This window comes from Theropithecus gelada, chromosome X, assembly GCF_003255815.1.
Source record: "Theropithecus gelada isolate Dixy chromosome X, Tgel_1.0, whole genome shotgun sequence".
NCBI lineage: Eukaryota > Metazoa > Chordata > Mammalia > Primates > Cercopithecidae > Theropithecus > Theropithecus gelada.
Window position 1 is genome coordinate 24,129,541 of NC_037689.1, and position 24,054 is coordinate 24,153,594.

The following is a 24,054-nucleotide window of genomic DNA, read 5'->3' on the forward strand; positions in this document are numbered from 1 at the left end:
TGTTTCTAAATCTGTTATCCAGTTTAATTCTCTTTCATTGTAACGAGCAGAAAGACAATATGAACAGGTGCAGAGAAGGCAGGCTGTGTTGTTCTTTCTTCAGAGTGGAAATCTTCGTAAGATTCGGGGGCTGGCAGTCACCAAACCACAGCTAAACCTGTCTGTGTGCTTTCATTGAAAGTATACTCTACGCTGGGCACAGTGGCTCGCCCCTGTAATTCCTGCACTTTGGGAGGCCGAGGCCGGTGGATCACCTGAGGTCAGGAGTTAACACCAGCTTGGCCAACATGATGAAACCCCATCTCTACTAAAAATACAAAAAATTAGCCAGATGTGGTGGCAGGCGCCTATAATCTCAGCTACTCGGGAGGCTGAGGCAGGAGAATCTCTTGAACCCTGGAGGAGGAAGTTGCAGTGAGCTGAGATTGTGCCACTGTACTCCAGCCTGGGTGACAATAGCAAAACTTCCTCTCAAAAGAAAAAGAAAAAGAAAGTGTACTTTAAACAGCTAATGATGACTACATTTTTGTTTCAGCTCCAATATATCTTTCTAAGGTCAGATTTCTTCCTTCCTTCCTTTCTCTTTTCTCTTTCTTTCTTTCTTTCTTTCTTTCTTTCTTTCTTTCTTTCTTTCTTTCTTTCTTTCTTTCTTTCTTTCTCTTTCTTTCTTTCTTCCCCTCCCTCCCTCCCCCTCCTTCCCTTCCTTCCTTCTTTTATTTTTCTTTGCCTTTCTTTTCCTTTCTTTTTTTTTCTTTCTTTCTTTTGAGATGGGGTCTTGCTATGTTAACCGGGCTGGTCTTAAACTCCTAGCCTCAAGCAATCCTCCCGTCTTGGCTTCCCAAAATGCTAGAATTACAGGCATGAGCTACTTGCCTGGCCCCAGGTTTCTGTCTTCACTCTCCATTGCATGCTTGTCCACCATACAGTCTATTCAACTACATGTTCTGTAAAAGCATCATAGTGGAAAAACTTTTTTTTTTTCGTTCCATGTGTAAATACGTTTACACATGGAACGTAAATTCCCATGTGTAAATTCCCATACGTTCCATGTGTAAAATCTAGAAAAGGCTAAGTTCTCAGACATGGTCTGCTCCTGTCGGAATTCTAAGAACTGAGGGAGAGTACATTATTCTCACATTCTAAGTCTTAAAGGCATTCCCAGTGCTTTCACTTTCAACATTTTTGTCTGAATGATGACCGCACATTCATTTTTCAGGGGGCATTTTGGTCTCCAGTTTAAAAATTCTATCTGTGAGGCTGGGCATGATGGCTCATGCCTGTAATCCCAGCACTTTGGGAGGCCAAGGTTGGTGGATCACGAGGTCAGGAGATGGAGACCATCTGGGCTAACATGGTGAAATCCCATCTCTGCTAAAAATACAAAAAATTAGCTGGGCGTGGTGGCGGACACCTGTAATCCCAGCCACTCAGGAGGCTGAGGCAGGAGAATTGCTTGAATCTGAGAGGTGGAGGTTGCAGTGAGCAGAAATCGTGCCACTGCAGTGCAGTCTGAGTGACGACAGAGCAACACTCTGTCTCAAAAAAAAAAAAAATCCTATCTGTGTTCCATCTCTTCTTTATTTCTATAATATTGAATGTGACATGGTTTGGATTTGTGTCTCTGCCCAAAGCTCACATTGAATCGTCATCTGTAGTGTTGGAGGTGGGGCCTGGTGGGAGGTGATTGGATAGCAGGGGTTGTTTCTAATGCCTTAACACTATCCCCCTAGTGCTGTCTTGTGATAGAGTTCTGTTTGTTTGTTTGTTTGCTTGAGACATAGTTTTTCTCTTGTAGCCCAGGCTGGAGTACAATGGCATGATCTCCATTCACTGCAACCTCCGCCTCCCGGGTTCAAGCGATTCTCCTGCCTCTGTGTCCAGAGTAGCTGGGATGACAGGCACCTGCCACCACGCCCGGCTAATTTTTGTATTTTTAGTAGAGACGGGGTTTCATCATGTTGGTCAGGCTGGTCTCGAACTGACCTCAAGTGATCCCGCTGCCTCAGCCTCCCAAAGTGCTGGGATTACAGGCGTGAGCCTAGCACCCAGCCTCATGATAGAGTTCTCATGAGATCTGGTTGTTTAAAAGTGTGTGACAACTTCTCCTTCACTCTCTCTCTCCAGCTCCACCATGTGAAGATGTGCGTGCTTCACCTTTCCCTTCACCATGATTGTAAATTTGCTGAGGCCTCCCCAGGAGCAGAAGCATGTACAACCCGCAGAACTGTGGGGCCTCCGCGGCCATGCTTCCTGTACTGCCTGTGGATCTGTGAGTCAATTAAACCTCCTTTCCTCATGAATTACCCAGTCTCAGGTAGTTCTGTATAGCAATGTGAGAACGAACTAATACAGAAAGAAAATTTTTTCCTGATGAAAAAATGTCTGACAGTTTTCCTCAAAATTTGTATCGCTGTACGGATGTCCAAGTTGGTAGCTCAGGAAGTCTGTAATTATCAACATTCTTTATCATCATCACTGTCATCATCACCATCATCATCATCATCCTCACCATCACTGTCATCACTGTCACCATCATTATCACCCTCATCATTATCCTCACCATCATCGCCATCATCATCCTCACCATCATCATCATCATCATTCTCACCGTCATCATCATCCTAACCACCATCATCATCTTCACCATCATCATCACCATCCTCACCATCATCACTGTCACCACCATCATCACCATCATCATCCTTGCCATCATCATCCTCACCATCATCACCATCATTATCATCCTCACCACCATCATCACCATCATTATCATCCTCACCATCATCATCGCCATCATATCATCACCATCCTCATCATCCTCACCATCATCCTCACCATCATCATCCTCACCATCATCATCCTCACCACCATCATCATCAATCATCATCCTCACCACCATCATCATCATCCTCACCATCATCATCCTCACCACCATCATCATCCTCACCATCATCATCATCACCACCATCATCATCCTCACCACCATCATCATCCTCACCATCCTCACCATCATCACCATCCTCACTAACATCATCATCCTCACCATCATTATCACTGTCACCATCATCACCATCATCACTGTCACCATCATCATCACCCTCATCATCATTGTCACCATATCATCACCATCTTCATCATCACCATCACCATCATCATCATTATCACCAAGCTTGAATGCTTGCTTTGCCCTCTTTTCCTGGGACTCTTGACCTCTGGTTTCACTGTGTGTACCAGAAAAGTCTTCGTAATTATGTAGCCTCCGATCATTTTTTCTAAGAGAATAACAGGAATCCTGGTGGACATATTCTGCCTGAATGTGTCAAAACTGTGCTAAGAACTCTGAACATGAATATTAACATTGGGTATTTACTTTTCCTGTTTCTATGTGTCTATTTTTTAAAAACACAATTTTATCATGGACATTGAGGATGACACGTTGTGGAGATGGTGCAGTCAGGTATTTGCCCTCTATAGAAGGAGTCTATCCCTCCATAGAAGAGTCTATCAGACAGTTAGCTTGGCTGGATATGCACTCTAATCTTTGTCTTTGCTGAAGTGGGCAGGAGTTTAAATATCTGCTCAGTTCTTTCAACATCACGCTGATGGATTCTTCTTGGTTCTCTTGGGTCTGCCCACACATGCATAATCCAGATGACCAAATATTTGGGCAGCATTCATATCCAGACTTGGAGTTCCCTTAAACCGTTGCATATTCCCCTTCTAAAAATTTCTTCCTCATGTTGCAGGGTCTCTGGCAGCTGCCAGCTCTCTCGTGACTCTTCAGGCTTGTAAACCTGCAGAAGTTCTCACTTCCTCAGAATTAACTGACTTTGGGAAGCCCCCTGCAGAAAGACTGTGCAAATGCTAATTTTCACAGGGCAGTTCCCCATTTATCAGAGACTTCCTCTGCTCACATTTCTGCCTGTTAGGGGCCAAGGGTCTTCAAATACTTTTTTAAAAGGCTTCATCCAAACTTTATCCTTGTGATCTCCGGGATGTTCTGTCCAATACACACCATTCTTCAACGACTGGAAGTGAGATTCAATAATTAAGAGTAATTTTAAGGATTCAAATTTGCTGGGCACAGTGGCTCATGCCTGTAATCTCAGTATTTTGGGAGGCTGGGGTGGGCAGATGACCCAAGGTCAGGAGTTTGAGGCCAGCCTGGCCAACATGGTGAAACTCTGTCTCTACTAAAAATACAAAAATTAGCCGGGCGTGCTGGTGCATGCCTGTAATCTCAGCTATTTCGGAGGCTGAAGCAGAAGAATCACTTGAACCCGAGAGGTGGAGATTGCAGTGAGCTGAGATCATGCCACTGCACTCTAGTGTGGGCGACAGAGTGAGATTCTATTTCCAAAAAAAAAAAAAAAAAAAGGAAGAGAAAAAGAGGATTCAAGTTTCAAGTGGTCAAGTAAGAGAAGGCTTTGGCTTCAGAATTCTAGTCTCAGCACTTTCATCTGTCATGAAAACATTATGTCATATCTTATGACTTAGCCCCTGGTATGGTGAGGCCTTTGAAATGAGATGATTTAAGAGCAATCTCATATTCTAAATGTGAGGTTTTTTAAATTACATAAGTAATGTTATATAAAATATTGGCCATAATGACTGTATGCAGTAAGTGCTCAATACTAAATGTGATTTTTTTGGTGATGTGCGATACATTTCAATGCTTCACTTTAAAATTGGTCAAACTACGCTTGTAATTATTTTACTATTAAAAACAAAATGTGCCGGGAGCAGTGGCTCCCAACACTTTGGGAGGCTGAGGTGGGTGGATCACTTGAGGTCAAGGTTCAAGAGCAAACTAGCCAATACGGTGAGACTCCATCTCTACCAAAAATACAAAAATCAGCTGGACATGGTGGCATGCACCTGTAGTCCCAGCTACTTGGTAGGCTGAGGCAGGAGAATTGCTTGAACCCGGGACACGGAGGTTGCAGTGAGCTGAGATCATACCACTGCCCTCCAGCCTGGGCAACAAAGCAAGACTCCATCTCAAAAACAAAAAAAAACAAAAAAACCCACAAAATGTGATTATTGTTATTACACAGAAGTTTGCTAATTGTTAAGGCTTCTCATACTCGATATTGGATGTTTTCTCCACCCTAAACACCAGAAACCTATTATCCCACCGTTTAAACAAGGAAATTAAATCATTTAGAAGTGTTTCCTTTTCGAAAATCTACTTACGCGTTTCTTAAGTGTGTGTAGGACATAGTGATTTTCTCCTAAAATGTACAGTATGGGAGAGAGGCCGGGGGAAGGATAACTTTATACTGAAGAAAACTGATAAACACCATCTCGCCCAGATGATTGAGGTCAACATGCACTGTGAGAAGTCTTGTGGTTGTGAGAATGTGTACCGTTGTTAGGGTATGATGAGAAGGGCCTGTCTAACTTGTGGTCTTTCCCCCAAAAAACCCACAACCCGCATCTTTTTTTTTTTGAGATGGAATCTCACTCTGTCGCCCAGGCTGGAGTGCAGTGGCGCGATCTCAGCTCACCGCAACCTCTGTCTGCCTCCTGGGTTCAGGCAATTGTCCTGCCTCAGCCTCCCGAGTAGCTGGGATTACAGGTGCACACCACCATTCCTGGGCTAATTTTTGTATTTTTAGTAGAGACGGGGTTTCGCCATGTTTGTCAGGCTGGTCTCGATCTCCTGACCTCGTGATCTGCCTGCCTCAGCCTCCCAAAGTGCTGGGATTATAAGTGTGAGCCACCACACCCGGCCCCCAAACCCCATCTAATCGTAAAGAAAACATCAGAAAAGGCCGGGCGCGGTGGCTCACGCCTGTAATTAAAATTTTTTTAAATTAAAATTTTAAAAATTAGCTGGGCGTGGTGGCAGGCACCTGTAGTCCCAGCTACTTGGGAGGCTGAGGCAGGAAAATGGCATGAACCCTGGAGGCGGAGCTTGCAGTCACCCGAGATTGCGCCACTGCGCTCCAGCCTGGGTGACAGAGTGAGACTCCATCTCAAAAAGAAAAAAAAAAACAAGAAAGAAAGAAAACATGAGAAAAATCCCAATAAAAGAACTTCCCTCAAAAGGCTTGACCAGCGCTTTTCAAAGCTATCCAGGTCATTCATCTAAACCCAGAAACATCTGGAAAACTGTCCCAGCCAAGAGGAACCCAAGTAGAAGTAATAACTAAATGCCATGTGGGACCTGTGAAAGGAAACTCACTTGGGCCTTCAGGCTGGGAAGTGCCTAGGGCAAATCTGCCTCCCATTTTATTCAAAGTCACCCCTCTGCTCACTGAGATAGATGCATATTCTAATTGCCTCCTTTGGAGACGCTAATCAGAAACTCAAAAGAAGCAACCATATGTTTCCCACCTACCTGTGACCTGGAAGCCCCGTCTCTGCTTCCAGTTGTCCCTGCCTTTTTGGAAGGAACCAATGGACTTCTTACCTATATTGATTGATGGCTCATGTGTTCCTAAAATGTATAAAACCAAGCTGTGCCCTGACCACCTAGGGCACATGTCATCAGGACCCCATGAGGCTGTGTCAGTGGTGCGGGTCCTTAACTTTGGCAAATAAACTTCCTAAAATGATTGACACGTGTCTCCTAATTTTCTTGACTGACAGACCCTGGATGGGATCGTAAACATTAGAAAAAAACTAAAGAAATCTGAATACGGTCTGAGCTGGTTAATAGTAATGTATCAAGAGCGGTTGGTTCATTGCCACAAATGCACCATACTGATTTAAGATGTTTATGATATGGGTATAAAACAACTCCTTGTGGCACGTTTGAAACTTTTCTGCAAATCCGAAATCATTCTGAAACAAAAAATACAACTTAAATCTACAGTAAATGTCAAATTGCACTCTGTTAAAGAATCAACATTAAGATTCAAGTGTCTCTCAATAAACTACAGATTAAAAACTCCTCAAAGGGCCGGGCACAGTGGCTCATGCTCTGTTATCCCAGCACTTTGGGAGGCTGAGGTGGGTGGTTCACCTGAAGTCAGAAGTTTGAGACCAGCCTGGCCAACAAGGTGAAACCCCGTCTCTACTAAAAATACAAAAATCAGCCAGGTGCGGTGGTGTGCACCTGTAGTCCCGTCGGGAGGCTGAGGCAGGAGAATCGCTTGAACCTGGAGGTGGAGATCGTAGTGAGTTGAGATCGTGCAGTTGCACTGCAGCCTGGTGGCAAAGCGAGACTCTGTCTCAAAAACAAAAACAAAAGCAAAACAAAAACCTTCAATCTCTTCTAACTCATGCATGAGAATCTGTAATATTGTAGCAGCAGGCAGCGTTACAGAGCCCCAAAAGACCTATGTTCGTTCAACATGCCCTGATTCACTGTTTCGCCCAAGGAGATTCTGATACAGAGGCAACATGTCAGTTCATCTTTTATTCAATGCGGAAGGGTCCCAGATTGATTCTGTCTTCAGAAACTCTGCTGTCTGCAATACTGTAAACACTGGCCCTCTACATGGGTAAGCTGGTTTCCTGTGAAACAAGTTTATAGGAGAAGCATCATGGAACACCCAGTGTTTAAAATAGCACTGCATTCAAATGTCATTATTTAAAAGAAATGAATGCAATCATCATAATAAAAAGGCAATATTTCCAGCACGGGTTTCTAGGGAATCTGCATATTTGTGAAGTGATATTCTCTGAAATATCAACCGTAATGACTGTATGCAGTAAGTGTTCAATAAATACTAAATGTAATTTTCGTGATGTGCAATACATCTCAACACTTCACTTTGAAATTGGTCGAATTACTCTGGTAATTATTTTCCCGTTAAAAATAAAACGTGGTATTTAGCGCTTTTATTGGCATCTTACATCCAGGGGGTCTGAGTTATTCCCCCACACATTGTGGGTCAGTGTTCACTTAGCTCCCGTTTCCTCTCCTCTCCTCCCCTTTCCTTTTCCCTCACTCCCTTCCTCCCTTCCTCTCTCTCTCTCTCTCTCTCGCCCTCTCTTTTCTTCTTTTTTCCCTCCCTCCCTCCCTCCCTTCCTTCCTTCCTTTCTTGACAGGGTCTTGCTTTATCACCCAGTCTGGAGTGCAGTGGCACACTCACACCTCACAGCAGCCTCAAGCCTCTGGGCTCCGTCTGTCTTTCCATCTCGGCCTCCTGAGTGGCTGGAACGACAGGCGTGCACTCACCATGCTCAGCTAAATCTTTTTATTTTTTGTAGAGCAGAGGGTTCTCACTATATTGCCCAGGCTGGTCTTGAACCCCTGACCTCAGGTGATCTGCCCACCTCAGCCTCTGAAAGCACTGGGGTTACAGGCATGAGCCACTGCACCCAGCCTGAGTTATTTTTTTCTTATATTTCATCACACATCCATGCCTGGATTATCTTCCATAGCATTATTTTACACACACACACACAAAAATTTCCTTTAAAAATTTTTTTCTAGAAATCCATAAATATATACGTCAACAAAGTTAAGATATTGAGTTAAGCCTATTTAGGTGAATGTTTGCCTTGGAGGTAGTGTGTGTAGACTTGACTTAGGAAAAATGGACACATATGGGAGGAATCCTTTCTAATACGAGGGCACGGAAGAATGTTGGTGATATGGTTTGACTGTGTCCCCACCCAAATCTCATCTTGAGTTGTAGCTCCCCTATTTCCCACGTGCTGTGGGAGGGACCAGGTGGAAGACGATTGAATCGTGAGGGCAGTTTCCCCCATACTGCTCTTGTGGTAGTGAATAAGCCTCAGGAGAGATGATGGTTTTATAAGGGGAAACCCCCTTCACCTGGCTCTCATTTTCTCTTGCCTCTGCCATGTAAGAAGTGCCTTTCACCTTCCACCATGACTGTGAGGCCTCCTAGTCACGTGGAACTGTGAGTCCATTAAACCTCTTTTTCATGATCAATTATCCAGTCTCCTCAGGTATGTCTTTATTAGCAGTGTGAAAACCGACTAATACAGTTGGTTTCCTGATAATTTGCAGTGATAGCCAAAGGGCCCATGCAATGCATAGACACGTGGTTCTAGAGCAAGAGGGCAGTGGCTGTGCGCACACAGATGGGTGCAGCAGGAAGAGGGTGGTGTAGGCAAGCTGGACAGTGAAAGAGGATTTAATACAGGGACTCTTTACTGAAATCTAGCCAGAATGTTGGGGAAAGCATCCAGAGATGGTGCAGAATCTGCAGTCTGGGAAACAGGAGAGCTCACCCCCAACTCAGAGAATGATGGCAAAAGAAAGAGAGAGAGGCCAGTGAGGGAGAACTCAATGAACAAGGCCACCTGACAGGTACTAGGACATTGAAGTAGAGGAGAAAGCCAATGTCAGATGGAACCCAGGGCTAAATCCCTCCAACTTTACTCTCCTCCTGTCTCCAACCTCAGTGGCAATTCCCCAGCATCAGAATCAAAAAATGGCAGCCAGAAGGCAAGAGAACCCTATGGATTCATTCTCAGCCTCCTTGCCTCCCCATTCTCCCTGCTGCTCTCCCCTGGGTTGAGAAGATTGGAGAACTGTACAAAGTGGGTCAGAGAAACAAAAGGAAGAAAGCTGGCACAAGCCTTCAAGAAAAGTGAGAGCAGGTATAGAAGAAAGGGATGTACCATGCTTTTGTACCATTGAAACACTTTAATAGGGGAACAAAGAACTCTAATTAGTATATAACAACAACAACAACAACAACAACAACAAAACAGAAGGGACCGAGGAAGGCAGGGAGGGAGAGCGTTCATTCATTTAGAAGAGATGTCTGACTGCCAGGTGGATGCAGGACCTGAAAAAACCACAGGGACTGTGGTGAATGAAACACAGTCGTGTTTGTTTCCGAATGCATTCAACTTTAGCCGACTCCAATGAGATTTCATCGTTTTTGGAAAGATTCTTTGGCATCCTCTCTAAAAGCATTTGCCCAAATATGTTTTTAGAAAGCAGGAACTTTTTTTTTCCCCCTTGGATCACTACATGAAAAATACTTGGAAATAGTGCTAATGGTTTCACCACAATGTGAATGTAATTGATGTCACTGCATGGCACACTTAAACTTGATTAACATGGGGCACCATATGTTTTATAGATATATTATCGTAATTAATACATATTACATTTCAGCATCCTTTACCTCCCTCCACATATTAGTCCATTTTCATGCTGCTGATCAAGACATACCTGAGACTGGATAATTTATTTTTTAATTAATTAATTTATTTATTGTTTTGAGACAGAGTTTCCTTCTGCTGCCCAGGCTAAAGTGCAGTGGTACAATCTTGGCTCCCTGCAGCCTCCATCTCCTTGGTTCAAGCGATTCTCCTACCTCAGCCTCCCTAGTAGCTGGGATTACAGGAGTGCAGGACCATGCCTGGCTAATTTTTTAATTTTTTAGTAGAGACGGGGTTTCACCATGTTGGCCAGGCTGGTCTCAAACCCCCAACCTCAGGTGATCTGCCCACCTCGGCCTCTAAAAGAGCTGTGATTACAGGTATGAGCCACCGTGCCCAGCCGAGACTGGGTAATTTAAAAAGAAAAAGAGGTTTAGTGGACTCACAGGTCCACATTGCTGGGGACGTCTCACCGTCATGGCCGAATTTCCGGCAAAAGGCATGTCTTACATGGCACCTGGCAAGAAAGAAAATTAGTCAAGTGAAATCTTATAAAACCATCCGATTTCATGAGACTTATTTACCACACGAGAACAGTGTGGGGGAAATGGGCCCCATGATTCAATTATCTCCCCCTGGGTCCCTCCCACAGTCTCTGAGTCCATGGGTATTATGGGAGCTACAATTCAAGATGAGATTTAGGCGGGGACACAGCCAAACCATATCACCCCCAAAACACAAGACACGCAAATACATACACACACACAGACACACACACACACTCAAGGGTTTAATGATTCTATTTTTTGACTCTGTGTTTACTTTCCTTAAACTATATTATTAATCTTCATACAAATTAAATGTGTTCTCACTTTTCTGGAAGAATCACATGGTCAAAGATTTGAGTTCTCCATGAGAGAACTGGGGGGAAGAATGCACACCACAATTCCCAGCCTAATATGAGACATCCAACTAGAAGCTAAGGTGTTTTTCCTGAGGCACTTTAGTCATGAACGGATGTTTGTTTGTTGTCGTTTTTCCTGAGGCAGTTTAGTCAGAAGGGATGTTTGTTTGTTGTCGTGTTTATATATAACTTCTGCCCTACTTAATTCTAAAATGGCCATGGCATTGATAGCTAAAAATAATGTCTGAACCTCTTTTAAAAAATTTTCTTTCCAAGTTTTAAATGCATTTACAGTCCAAGGATTGGAAGATTCTTGTGAATTGGTGTGGCAAATATTCCCCCAGGCAATGCACCATCATGGCTCGGTCACCTTCCAGAGTGCTATTTTCAAATCATCGGTTTTCTTTTATAATTTTTCTTCTAAAAAATCTATAAACATATGTTACCATCAACAAAGTTAAGCCATTTAGTTATGCCAATTAGGTAAAGCTTTGTATTGGAGGCAGTATCACCACAGGTGATTGGGGAATAAGTAAGAATTGGATAGAGAAAGGGTCAACATTCGGGAGGCGGAGCTTGCAGTGAGGCAAGAGAATTGCTTGAACCTTGGAGGCAGAAGCTGCAGTGAGCCGAGATGGCGCCATTGCACTCCAGCCTGGGCAACAAGAGCAAGACTCTGTCTCAAAAAAAAAAAAAAAAAAAAAGGCCAGGTGCAGTGGCTTACGCCTATAATCCCAGCACTTTGGGAGGCCTATGTGGGTGGATCACGAGGTCAGGAACTGCAGACCAGCCTGGCCCATATGGTGAAACCCTGTCTCTACTAAAAATACAAAAAAAATTAGCCGGTCCTGGTGGCGCATGCCTGTAATCCCAGCTACTCTGGAGGCTGAGGCAGAAGAATCGCTTGAATCCAGGAGGCAGAGGTTGCAATGAGCCGAGATCACGCCACTGACTGCAACCTGGGAGACAGAGCGATACTCTGTCTCAAAAAAAAAAGAAAAGAAAGAAAAAAAAAAAGAAAAAGTAAAGAAAACAAAGAAAATGTACTAGAATGATTCACAGAACTCAGGAAAGAGGAAAGTTGTATGATTATTGATTATCGTTTTATTGTAGTGAAAGGACACAGATTGGGACCACCGATGGAAGAAACGCACAGGGAAAGTCTGGGGTGGCTCCCAGCGGTGAAGTCCTTGTGTGCTGAAGATGTATTGGTCTTTGGCATTGATATCTGACAACACCCATGCAGTATTGCAAATCAGGGAATCTCATCGGAGCGTGTGTCCAGAGTTTTTACTGGGTTTTCATTACATAGGATTATGGATACATACATGATGGATTGATTCATTGATTCAACTGTTGATTGATTCGTTGATTCAATCATTGACGGTTCATCATCGATTCATGTTGATCTCAGTCTCAATCACCCTCCTCAACTGGAGATCAGGCTGATGTCATGCAACCCAAAGCCCCAACCCTCTAATGACATGGTTGGTCTTTGAGGTATGGCCAGCCTCTATCCCGAGTCATCTCCTTAGCCTAAACAAGGGATCCACTATGACTCATCTCATTAGCATAAACTATCAGGCCCCACATGAAAAACAAAGACATTCCCATCATTTGAGAAATTCCAAGGGTTTAGAGGTAACCTCCTAGGAGCTGGTACAAAAGTCAAACCTCTCCTTCGTGGCCAAATTTTTACTACACACTTACGTAGGATGGAGACCCACCTAAAACCGACAGAAGCTGGGGTTCCTTAGAAGTCAGTGGTCAAGATAGAGGCAGGTCCAGCGTCAAGATGGGAGGCTACAAGTGCTTCCTAAAGGACCGGGACTGGAACTGGATCTGGGAGGATGGACAGATAGAGCCCAGAAACACAGAACGAAGACAGAAACCACTCACACAGGCTGAGCTTGCCTAACGTGAGAGGGGGAGAAGCTGACCGTCACGTGTATACTTTTTCCGGATACTTAGGTTTGGATCAACTTTAGTTCATTGTATGCCACTGTTCTCGGTGTTTCTTGACCATCTAAACACTGTGTACATCTAGTATGCTTCCTTTCCTTCTTTCTTTGTTCCTTCCTTCCTTTGTTCCTTCCTATGTTTGTTCCTTCCTTTGTTCCTTCCTTCCTTCCTTCCTTCCTTCCTTCCTTCCTTCCTTCCTTCCTTCCTTCCTTCCTCCCTCCCTCCCTCCCTCCCACTCTCCCTCCCTCTCTCTCTCTTTCTTTTTTTCTTGACTCACTGCACTCAGGCTGGAGTGCAGTGGCACGATCTCCGCTCACCACAACCTCTGCCTCCTGGGTTCAAGCAATCCTCCCACCTCAACCTCCTGAGTACCTGGGACTACAGCTGGGTACAACCACACTCAGATAAGTTTTGTATTTTTTGTAGAGACAGGGGTCTCCCTATGTTGCCCAGGCTGGTCTCGAACTCCTGAACTCAAGCAATCTGCCTGTTCTCAGGCTATTTCTTTAAAGAAAACTTTTGGTAACTGCAGTGAAACTTTGTGCTTGTCAACTTTATATCTATGAGCTATGCAGAACACATAAATATACAGGTTGTTTCATTATTTACAAATCTAGATGCTGTTGAGGAAATCATCCAACTTCAACTTGTGGCAAACCGATCTGAAAACAATTAGGTGTTCTGTTGGCACCATGAGACCTTAGCAGGTAATGGCATCTGATAGGCAAGTGATCTGGCTTTTTTTTTTTTAGACAGAGTCTTACTTTGTCACCCAGGCTGGAGTGCAGTGGCATGATCTCAGCTCACTGCAACCTCTGCCTCCTGGGTTCACCCAATTCTCTGCCTCAGCCTCCTGAGTAGCTGAAATTACAGGCACCTGCCACCACCCCTGGCTAATTCTTTTATGTTTTTAGTAGAGGTGGGATTTTACCATGTTGGCCAGGCTGGTCTCTAACTCCTGACCTCGTGATCCACCCACCTCGGCCTCCCAAAGTGCTGCGGTTACAGGCATGAGCCACCATGCCCTGCCTGATCTGGCTTTGTACTTGAGAAGTGCCTGCCAGTAAACGTCCTCAAAAAAAGCCACCTTTAACATGAGCTTCAACACTTTCTATCCAACAGAAGAATTACATGTACCACACCACCTAGCAGTGAGATTGAGACCTACAGAACTCGTCTTCTCTGGAATAGAATGTTATGTACAATTGTGTGAGAAGAGGTCACAGGTCTTACTTAACCAGCAGAAGGAAGTCAAATTTCAAGGTAGGTTGGACTTTAATGAACAAGCTGACTGTCCTTTCATCTTGGTTTCTTGATGCCTGACTGTCCTTCCTATTGGTTTCTTGATGGCCAAAATGACTCCACTTGGCTCTGCTCAAATTCCAGCACTCCACCCTGATATCTGATGAGGTTGCCCTGTTTCCATTGTGCCATGTCTATCTTCATGGTGTATTGGCTGACCCAAGGGAACCCAGTGTGTGATGGGGTGTTTAAATAAAGAGATGATTGCAATAGCAAAAACATGGAATCAATCCAGGTGCCCATCAATGGTGGATTGGAGGTCAGGTGCGGTGGCTTCCACCTATAATCCCAGCACTTTAGGAGGCCAAGGTGGGTGGATGATGAGGTCAGGAGTTCAAGACCAGCCGGGCCAACATGGTGAAACCCCGTCTCTACTAAAAATACAAAAAAAAAAAAAAAAAAAAAAATTAGCCAGGTGTAGTGGCACACACCTGTAATCCCAGCTGCTCAGGAGGCTGAGGCTGTAGAATTGCTTGAACCCAGGAGGCAGAGGTTGCAGTGAGGTGAGGTCATGCCACTGTACTCCAGCCTGGGCAACAGAGTGAGACTCCATCTCAGAAAACAAAAAAATGCTCGACTGGATAAAGTACATGCAGTACTTACACATCATGGAATAGTATACAGTCATAAAAAAGAATGAGGGGGCCAGGCATGGTGGATAAAGTACATGTGGTACACATCCATCATGGAATACTATACAGTCATAAAAAAGAATGAATGGGCCAGGCGTGGTGGCTCATGCCTGTAATCCCAGCACTTTGGGAGGCCGAGGTGGGCAGATCACTGGAGGCCAGGAGTTCCAGGAATTCAAGACCAGCCTGGTCAATATGGTGAAACCTTGTCTCTACTAAAAATACAAAAATTAGCCAGGCTGGTGGTGTGCACCTGTGGTCCCAGCTACTCAGGAGGCTAAGGCAAGAGAATCACTTCAACCCAGGAGATGGAGGTTGCAGAGAGCCGAGATCATGCCACTGCACTCCAGCCTGGGTGACAGTAAGACTCTGCCTCAAAAGAAAAAAAAAAGAATAAAATCATATGTTTTGCAGCAACATGAATAGACCTGGAGTCCATAATCCTAAGTCAATTAATGCTGAAACAGAAAACCAAATACCACATATTCTCATTTATAAAGGTGGAGCTAAGCATTGGGTACACGTGGACTTATGTCATGGGAAGAGCAGTCACTGGGGGAATACAAGCGGGGGTAGAGAATAGGAGAATAAGGGTTGAAAAAACTCCTTTTGGGTACTACGCTCACTACCTGGGTGACGGTTTCATCCGTACTCCAAATCTCAGCGTCACACAACATACCTTTGTAACAAACCTGCGCAGGTACCCACTGATTCTAAAATAAAAGTTGAGAAACAATTAAAAAAATAAAGTGGTGATTGCTGCTCCTGGAACAGGCCTTGGTCCAGTCTGAACCAGCCTTTGCAAATGAATTGGTAATGAGACGCAAAGTTTATACTCTAAATAGGTCAATAACGCCTCCTGGAATTGTAAGAAATAAGGAAATTCTTGGCCGGGCATCATGGCTCACACCTGTAATCCCAGCACTTTGGGAGGCTGAGGTGGGTGGATCACAAGGTCAGGAGTTCGAGACCAGCCTGGCCAATATAGCGAAACCCCGTCTCTACTAAAAAAATACAAAAATTAGCTGGGTGTGGTGGTGTGCACCTGTAGTCCCAGCTCTTTAGGAGGCTGAGACAGGAGAATCCCTTGAACCAGGGAGGCAGAGGTTGCAGTGAGCTGAGACCATGCCATTGTACTCCAGCCTGGGTGACAGAGTGAGACTCCGTCTCAAAAAAACAAAAAAAAAAAAAAAAAAAAAAGGAAATTTGTCTAAAAACATATTCAAAATCTGTATTTGAGGCTCTGCATTGTTGACCCGAATGCTGAAAAGACCAGTATGAAAGGATATGAAACTTCCAAAGAGTCTCCAATATTTTCTCATCTCTTGGCCTCTCTTTTGTAATTTAAAATAAAAGTACTGGACCTCACACCAAAAGCTTAGTGCTTCTCTCAAGCCAAGTACCTACATTACGTTTGACAGGCCACCACCCCCATCTGGCTTTGGTTTTCTTGTCTGCAAAATGGAACAGGATGGACACATGCCTTTTGAGATGTCCCCAAGATCCAAATTCGATTTGTGCTTTTACTAAGATGTGACCTCGGGCCAGGCGTAGTGGCTCACGCCTGTAATCTCAGCACTTTGGGAGGCCAAGGTAGGTGGATCACCAGAGGTCAGGAGTTTGAGACCAGCCTGGTCAATATGGTGAAACCCTGTCTCTACCAAAAATATAAAAATTAAAAGGGTGTGGTGGCGGGTTCCTGTAATTTCAGCTACTCGGGAGGCTGAGGCATGAGAATTGCTTGAACCTGGGAGGCAAAGTTTGCAGTGAGCTGAGATCGTGCCACTGCACTCCAACCTGGGCAACAGAGCAAGACCCTGTCTCAAAAAACAAAAAAAATGTGGCCTCTATGATTTTACTTCCTTGTTTTCTGCATTGCACCTCACAGCTGCTAATATAAATTCTAAACAGGCCAAGTGTGGCAGCTCATGCCTGTAATCCCAGCACTTTGGGAGGCTGAGGCAGGAAGACCGCTTGAGCCCAGGAGTTCCACAGCAGCCTGGGCAATATAGCAAGATCCTGACTCTACAAAAAATTAAAAAATAAAAAAAAATTAGCCGGGAGTGGTGGTACATGCCTATAGTCCCAGCTACTCAGAAGGCTGAGGTAGGAAGATCGCTGGATCCCAGGGGTTTGAGGCTGCAGTGAGCTATAATCAAGCCCCTGCACTCCAGCCTGGGTGACACAGCAAGACCCTGTCTCAAAAATATATACAAATATTCAACTTATTTTGTTTAATGTTTGCCATATACCCGTGTGCACATGCACGCAAACACACACACGCACGGCTAGAAGTTCCACCACAGCTTTCATTGCTATAAGTTGTTCTTTACAATATTCCCAGTGCTCAGAACCAAGCAATGCACATAGTAGGTGGTAATTAAATATTTATTTATTTATTTATTTATTTTTGAGGTGGAGTCTTACTCTGTTGCCCAGGCTGGAGTGCAGGGTGCTATCTTGGCTCACTGCAACCTCCACCTCCTGGGTTCAAGTGATTCTCTTGCCTCAGTGTGCTGAGTAGTTGGGACTACAGGCATCCCCCACCACGACCAGCTAATTTTTGTATTTTTAGTAGAGATGGGGTTTCACCATGTTGACCAAGCTGGTGTCAAACTCCAGACCTCAGATGATCCACTTGCCTTGGCTTCCCAAAGTGCTGGGATTACAGGTGTGAGCCACCATGCCCAGCTGATAATTAAATATTTGATGCATGAATTGGTTATGGTTTGAAGTATATCCCCTGTCCCCCAAAGATATGCTCAAATGATAACCCTTGGAACCTATGAGTGAAAACAGAGTCCTTCTACATATTATTAATTACATGAAAGCGAGATCATACTAGATTAAGGTGGGCCCTGATCCAATCATCACCTGTCTGTGCTGCTATAACAAAAATATCATAGACCTGGTGGCTTGTAAACAACAGACGTTTATTGACTTGGTGGCTTGTGAACAACAGACATTGATTGACTGGGTGGCTTATAAACAACAGACATTTATTGCTCACCCTTCTGGATGCTGGAAGTGCCAGATCAAGGTATGACAGATTGAGTGACTTGTGGGGACTGTCTCTTTGTTTCCAAGATGGCGCCCTGTTGCTGTGACCTCACGTAGCCTTAGAGCCCAGCCTGTTCCCTCCAGCTCTTTAACAGAGCGCTAATCCCATCCATTAAGGCAGATCCCTCAAGAGTTAATCACTTCCTAAAGGTCCTACCTCTTAATAAGGTTGCATCAGGGATTAAATCTCAACAGGAATTTTGGAGGGAGGCTGTTGTCATTTCACCTTTCAGCACAGACCAAACATCGCCCCTTAAAAAACTGGGAAGCTTCCCCAGAGAGAATATAAATTATGTCACTAGATTTTATCTGTGTGTCCTGCGTCTCTCTGTTTCACGTTCTGTGGGACTTCTCGTCCTTCAGTGAATTATTTGAACTGGATCTCTAGGGCATGTTTCTGAAGGGCTTGACTTGTTTTAAAAATTGAACAAATACATTATTCATCTTAGCTTATTTCCTGTTCTGAGTTTTTTTTTTCTTCTTTAATGGGAGACAGAAGAAAGCCAATTTATATAACAGATCTGATTGCCAAATCAGTAGTCTTTACATGTTCTTGCCTTTCAGCTAAAACTGCAAGTTAGAACTAGAGTTTTTTGTCTTTTGTTTTTGCGCATTTAAATCCTTCTATTTTAAAATAATATGCTTAAAAAAAAATAAAGAAAAATAGCCACCCGTGCAACTCTCTCTCATTTGATATTTTCATTCACAGCCTGTGTTGGTCCCACCCATCAAATATCTAGACCATCATTTGGTGATGAGATTTTCCCACCTGGGTGCTAAAGAGACCACCAGGTTTTTCACTGTGTTACTCAGCCATGGAACTTAGCTCCAGTTTTCAACGTGGGATAGCACAATAGATAGTTTTCGCAAGGCCTGTTGCTCACAGGGTCTCTGCAGAAATATTTTGACATCCTAAAATCTGCTTCCTATTAGTGTACCTCCTTCTGTTGAAGAACAAGAGGATAAAAAGCACATCTTTCTTAAAAGCCAGTCTTCATTTAGAAACAGAACGTCTTTATGGAGTGTTATTCATCTCCTGAAGACCAGATGATGTTGCTGATTCATCACGTTGATCATTAAAAAGTTGGGAAACAACAGATGCTGGAGAGGATGTGGAGAAACAGGAACGCTTTTACACTGTTGGTGGGAGTGTGAATTAGTTCAACCGTTGTGGAAGACAGTGTGGCAATTCCTCGAGGATCTAGAATCAGAAATACCATTTGACCCAGCAATCCCATTACTGGGTATATACTCAAAGGATTATAAATCATTCTACTATAAAGACACATGCACATGTGTATTTATTGCAGCACTGTTCACAATAGCGAATACTTGAAACCAACCCAAATACCCATCAATGATAGACTGGATAAAGAAAACGTGGCACATATACACATGGAATATCATGCAGTCATAAAAAAGGATGAGTTCATGTCATTTGCAAGGACGCAGATGAAGCTGGAAACCATCATTCTCAGCAAACTAACACAGGAGCAGAAAACCAAACACCACATGTTCTCACTCATAAGTGGGAGTTGAACAATGAGAACACATGGACACGGGGAGGGGAACATCACACACCAGGGCCTGTCAGGGGGTTGGGAGCTAGGGGAGGGATAGCATTAGGAGAAATACCTAATGTAGATGACGGGTTGATGGGTACAGCAAACCACCATGGCACGTGTATATCTATGTAAAAAACTGCACGTTCTGCACACGTACCCCAGAACTTAAAGTATAATAATGTAAAAAAAAAATTTTTTTTTTGATGAAAGGACACAGTTGAAACTGCATCTTTAAGTGATGACTTCCTTGGTTCTGGTGTCTTGCCCCTGTGTGGGCAAGAGGAGAAAGTCATTCTGCTTTCGTGGAAACCAAAGGTTTCTCCAAGCATAAAGGAACAGGAGGGTGGTTACCAAAGATTGTCAGAAGTCAGGGCTTACAGTAGCGGGGATTATAGGTACGCGCCACCACGCCCAGCTAATTTTGTATTTTTAGTAGAGACGGGATTTCTCCATGTTGACCAGGCTGGTCTGGAACTCCTGACCTCAGGTGATCCACCCACCTTGGCCTCCCAAAGTGCTGGGATTACAGGCGTGAGCCACTGCGCCCGGCCCCTATTTTATTTTTTAGTATGCTTACTCGATGGATTATATATTATTATCCTGACAAAAGAAAAACTTCAGCCAAACTAAATTTAAAGGAGTTCAATTAAGCAATGAATGATTAACAGATCGGGTAGCCCCCAGAATCACTGCAGATTCACAGAGACTCCACCGCACCCATGTGGTACAAGAAGATTTACAGACATAAAAAATTAACAGGGAAATGACATACAGAAATCAGCAGCGAGGGACAGAAACAGCTGACTTGGTTACAGGTTGGCGTTTGCCTTATTTGAACACAGGTTGAACACTCAGCAATGTATGAATGGTTGAAGCATGGCCGCTGGGGTTGGTCAACACGCAGTTACGGTTACAGCCATATGCGCCTCAGTTAGCTTTTCATTCTTACCTGCCTATTAAGCTAGGTAACAGTTCATCCACAAGGACTCAAATATGGAAGTACAGACTCCTTCCAAGGCAATATTTAGTTTGATTTAACAATCCTCAGGCCGGGCGTGGTGGCTCACACCTGTAATCCAAGCACTTGGGAAGGCCGAGGCAGGCGGATCACCTGAGGTTGGGAGTTCGAGACCAGCCTAACCAACATGGAAAAACCCCATCTCCACTAAAAATACAAAACTCGCCGGGAGTGGTGGTGCATGCCTGTAAGCCCAGCTACTCGAGAGGATGAGGCAGGAGAATCGCTTGAACCCGGGAGGCGGAGGTTGTGGTGAGCCGAGGTCATGCCATTGTACTCCAGCCTGGGCGACAAGAGCAAAACTCCATCTCAAAAAAACAAAATCGGCCGGGCGCGGTGGCTCAAGCCTGTAATCCCAGCACTTTGGGAGGCCGAGGCGGGTGGATCACGAGGTCAGGAGATCGAGACTATCCTGGCTAACATGGTGAAACCCCATCTCTACTAAAAATACAAAAAAACTAGCCAGGCGTGGTGGTGGGCGCCTGTAGTTCCAGCTACTTGGGAGGCTGAGGCGGGAGAATGGTGTGAACCCGGAGGCAGAGCTTGCAGTGAGCCGAGATCACGCCACTGCACTCCAGCCTGGGAGACACAGCGAGACTCCATCTCAAAAAAACAAAAAAACAAACCAAAAAAAAAAACAAAATCAAACAAAAAATAAACAGAAATCCTCAATATTCTAATATGCTTGCTTTTGTGAAATCCATATATAATGTGCTAGATTTTTTTTTTAATGTTGGTGCTTTTTTAATGCATTGTTATCTTTGCCTGTGAGCAAGGTTTTCCCTGGGAGTATCTGACTTTTCTGTGAAGTAACCCCACGTCCTTTTGAAAGACTCTTTCTTGGAATGCGGCTGCCACGTTGGGAGAAAACTCAAGCAACCACTTCCTCTGGTCAACATCCCCAGCTCTGTTCCCAGGTATCTGCTAGCAACTACTGTCAGTCATGTGAATGAAGTCACTTCGGGCTCTGCACCTGCCTCAGTGCTCCAGCCACCACCACCACATTCAGCAGAAGTACTACCTGGTCAACCCATCATATAATGAGAACTCATAAATTAAGTCCTCAAAAAAAAATCACAAGTTGATGCTGTCTTTGCCTGCTGACACCTTCACCATGCCCTTTGCGCTGAAAAATTCAGGTGACAAAATTAGTTTGAAATGCGAATGCCAGGGCTTTATTTATTATTATTTCGCACAATATTCCCAGTATGCTTGGGGCATTTTATCGCCGTTCAAAAGACTTCTGAGTGTGGAGAAAACTAAGCCTATTTCGGATTTCAAATAAGTAGGAGAGAGATTTAAAATTACTCTGACCTAGTAAACTCTTAAAAAAAAAAGGAATGCATTTCCCTAGAATGAGATGATATTTGAAAAGCTGATTATAAATCATTTCATTCTACTAACTAAATCAGGCTCCTGTTGCTCTGCTATCTCTTAGGACTTTAATAATGTGTTACCTTTTGAATGCAGTAAGAATTCAATCTTTGAAACTCTCGTAATACAAAGCTTAGAATAATATAAACTCAATCAAAGTGAGATTCTTTGACATGAACTCTTCATGTTTTTTTCATTCAAAGAGGAGGACTCTGTCTTTTCCTTCATTCTCCCTTTTTTAGTAGAAAAGATAATTCTTGTAGAAGGTACATACTCCTCCAGATCTCTCAAATTTCCTCTCTAGTAACATCTTTTTATTTCTTTACCAGCGTTCCTTTTTCCCCCTTTTCCTTGCTCTTCTTCATTTTCCTGTATCGTCTGTTTTTCTCATACTTAATTTGATTCGTCGTTTAGGAATTTTTGTTTTCCTGGGATTTGTCACTTCAAAGTCCCAGTCCTTTCCCAGTGTATCCAGGCCTTTCAACCGTGCTGATAACCAGCTAAGTTTGCGGTAGCCTGGATGGAATTGTTTTGCACAAGGTCCAGACGGCGTCCAGTCTTTGTCTCTGCTAGCCTGCTTCTCACTGACTCTTAGATCGGCTCTTCTGTTCCAGCTGCAATTCTCCACAATGCCTCTTTGCTTTAGAATTGGAGCACTAACCCCTTTTCTTTTTATTTCCAGTCAGCTTTTTTTCCTGCCCCCAAATAGCAGAGACTGCAGTGCACATAAAGTTAGGGACTCAGCTTGTGTCTGTATAAATATTTGACCTGAATCTAGACAAGATGCAGGTGTGTGGTTTTTCTGATTTATTTTTACACTCAGGCAACTCATCTTTTTTGCTGCTTCTGCCCTCGTGAGAGGTAAGAGCTGGGAGTCACACCAGATTCAATTCAGCCAGTGTGCTCTATCTCAGTTTCTTTTAGGCTGACTCTTTCTACTGTTTGACACAGCTGCCTTGCTAGCTCATGGCCATGGATAAAATCAACATTAAGGGAGCTGGGTGTGGTGGCTCACGCCTATAATTCCAGCAGTTTGGGAGGCCGAGGCAAGCAGATCACCTGAGTTCAGGAGTTCGAGTCCAGCCTGGCCAACATGGCAAAACCCCATCACTACAAAAATACAAAAAATTATCTGGGCATGGTGGTGCATGCCTGCAGACCCAGCTACTCGGGAGGCTGATGCAGGAGAATTGCTTGGATCCGGGAGGCGGAGGTTGCAATGAGCCAAGGTCAGGCCATTGCACTCCAGCCTATGCGACAGACTGAGACTCTGTCTCAAAAAAACAAAACAAAACAAAACCAAAATCAACATGAAGGAAAATGAAACAATATATTAATTATTGACCGGGCTTTCAGACACCATTGTTTAAAAAGACCTGCTGAAAAACAAAGCGCGCTTACCCCATTTCCTCTACTCCATCTGGAGTCAGCTGGCACAGCTAAGAGTTGTGATGATCTCCAGAAAATGCTGGATGTTGGAAAGCTTGATGTTCGAACCGCAGACAGGTTTTTCTACATACGGCAGAAGTGGGAGAGGGTTTTCTGGTGAAGGCCAGACTTGAAGATGGCTCATCATGATCCTCATATTGTAACATTTATTTCTTGCATGATCTCCTCCCGCTGAGTATGGACAAGACCTGGGACTTGCTTCTTTTTTTTTTTTTTTTTTTTTGAGACGGAGTCTTGCTCTGTCACCCGGGCTGGAGTGCAGTAGTGCGATCTCAGCTCACTGCAACGTCTGCCTCCCAGGTTCGAGTGATTCTCCTGCCTCAGCCCCCTGAGTAACTGGGATTACAGGCATGTACCACTATGCCCAGCTAATTTTTGTATTTTTGGTAGAAACCGGGTTTCATCATGTTGGTCAGGCTGGTCACGAACTCCTGACCTTGTGATCCTCCTGCCTTGGCCTCCCAAAGTGCTGGGATTACAGGCATGAGCCACAGCGTCTAGCCTCGGTACCATACCTTTTACTATAGCTCTCATTTCCAAGGAGGGCGGAGAGAAGACTAAAAATAGCAAAATTCAGAGATCGTTACACACTTTCTTCTTGTTGTTATTGTTTTCATTCCTTTGTCCTCTGCTACATCACAGGCTTTCAATTCTCCAAGTGGAATGTGCTGTGGTGCTTATTTAATTTCAGTTTCCTTTCCCCAGTCACCTGTTAGGAAGCTGTGGGTTCGTCCTTGTTCAATT